We start from the raw sequence: 2389 nt of genomic DNA on the forward strand, positions 1-2389 counted from the left end.
GGCAGTGGGCTAGCCTGTGTTGCTGGGTCAGGGAAGCGCCGGACGTCCCTCCCCTAATGCTCTTTTATAGGGTTTCTGAGGAGTTGTTGGTGGGCGTGAACCCCTGGCCCTGTAATTCAGGTGACCTTGTAGTGGCACCCCAGCACTCAGGGCCACGTTGGGGCTCCTGCTGTACCTTCTAAGATAAAAAAAATAATAATAAAAATAAAGGGGAGACCCAAATGGCGTTCCCCAGTGGGTGCTCGTGGCAGGAGGTGGGCTGCCTGCCACCACGCTCTGTGGTTCAGTTGAGCATGAGGTGAGCTGTTTGCCGGTGCACGCCCGGTAGGGCTGAGGGATGCTGCTCGGTTCAGCGGGAGGGGGGTCGCTCGCTTTGGAGTGTCTTGCAGGCCCGCGGTACGCGGCTCGGGCAGGAGGGGAGCTGCTCGCCTGTGTGTGCGCGTGCCTGGCAGGCCCCGGGAACACACGGTCAACTGGGCAGGGCAGAAGTAGCTCAGGCAGGCACAGTCCATGCCTGATGATGTCAGACAGTCGCCGCTTCTCTTTTTCTGCAGGCTTTTTTGTTTTTCCTTTTCCCCTCCTAAACTAACTTCCCTCTGTCCACTGTATGCGCAGAAATCCCACCTTGGGGTAGGTGTCACCAGTGGCTCTCCCTGTTTAAGTCTCCCAGCCACTGGAGGCTCCTCATGAGCTGGTTCTCGCCCCGCCCCCTCACGCCCAAAGGAGCTGGGGCTGCGGCATCACAATTTTAAGAAGCCTGTAATTCCTTGCACAGTGATTTCTCAAAGAAGCGGGTCTAAGGCTCTGGCGCACTAAAATTCACGTGGTCTGTGAGACTGTGAATTCCTACCTGGGAGGTTTAACTCGTGCGTTGTCCCCCCCTGATCCCGGAGCCCCCACTCACCCACACTGCCTGGCCACCCTGGCAAACCGGAAGCCTCTCATGTGCTCTTACTTGTAAGTTTTTTCATAGTTTTATATGCTTCTATATTTTTCTTAGATGAAGTATTAATATTCTTTGAGGGTGCCCTATATTCTACTAACTTTTTTGTCTATTTAATCCATTAAGCTACTTGACATCCTCACCACCAGGATCTCTGTTCCTATATTTTCCCCTTCTTTCACATTGTAACTGTTTGAATCATAGACTGACCTCACAGGTCCTCTGAAATCATTCTTGTAGATTTGTTCTGTTCCTGACTTTTCTGTCAACTGAGATCTGTGCGGTGTTGCCATGTCTGTCAATATCTTGTTGTTGTCTCTTCTTGTTAGTGATTGGTCCAAATAACTTCTTTTAGTAAGTTTTGAAGCACTGCTTTTCTTTGAAAAAGTCCCTTAGCTTCTGTTTATACTGGAATGCTATGATTGTACCATTATAATTGATTGAGAGCTTTGTTGAGTAGACAACATTTGGTTGGCAGTTTTGTTTTTTCTTTCAGGGTTTTATTTCTGTCTCCCGACTGCCTTCTTTCCTGCATGGTTTCTGCTAAGAGATCAGAGGTTAATCTGATTTGCTTGTCTTTGTAATTAGTATTTCACTTCCCTATCTGGTTTCAGAATTCTCTGCTTTTATTTGATCTTGGAGAGGTTGATTATGATAGGTTTTGCAGATTTTCTTTTGGTGCTTATCCTTCCTGGTGTTCATTTAGCGTCTTGTATGCTTATCTTCTCATCTTTCAGGATGTTAGGGAAATTTTCTTCCAAGAGATCTTCAATTTTTTTCTCTATGATCTCCAAGTTCTAGGACTTGGAAAACTCACAGATGATTCCTCTTAAAGTTGTCCCACAGCAATCTTAGACTTTCTTCAGATTTTTGTAATTTTTTTTTTCAACTTGCTTTTCTATACTGATTAGTCATGAAGTACAGAACAATAATATCCATGCACCTACAGGGAAGACCAGTAAATACCACTATTATTCAAATTTATGCACCAACCACTGAAGCCAGTGAAGATGAGCTAGAAGAATTATACCAAATTCTGCAATCTGAAATTGATCAAACATGGAATCAAAATGTATTGATCATTAGTTCTGATTGAATGCAAACTTTGGGAGCAAAGACAAGGATCAGTAATTAGAAAATACAGCCTTAGTGATAGAAATGATGTTAGAGATCAAATGATAGAAACCTGCAAAATCAATGATTCATTCATTTCAAATACCTTCCTTAGACAGCATAAGAGATGACTATACACTTGGACCTTGCCAGATATAATACATAGAAATCAAACTGATTGCATCTGCAGAAAGATACAATGTAAAAGCTCCATAACATCAGTCAAAACAAGTCCAGGGGCAGATTGTGGAACAGACCATCAATTGTTCATATGAAAATTCAAACTGAAGCTTAAGAAAATGAAAACAAGTCCATGAGAGCCAAAATATGACT

At 44.0% G+C, this 2389-nt stretch overlaps 1 pseudogene; it reads right to left on the reverse strand.

The window, feature by feature from the left end:
- The window catches only part of LOC102811101, a 35581-nt pseudogene that overhangs the window by 10419 nt on the left and 22773 nt on the right, over nucleotides 1–2389 (reverse strand).

Source organism: Chrysochloris asiatica, unplaced genomic scaffold (assembly GCF_000296735.1).
Source record: "Chrysochloris asiatica unplaced genomic scaffold, ChrAsi1.0 scaffold00382, whole genome shotgun sequence".
Lineage (NCBI taxonomy): Eukaryota > Metazoa > Chordata > Mammalia > Afrosoricida > Chrysochloridae > Chrysochloris > Chrysochloris asiatica.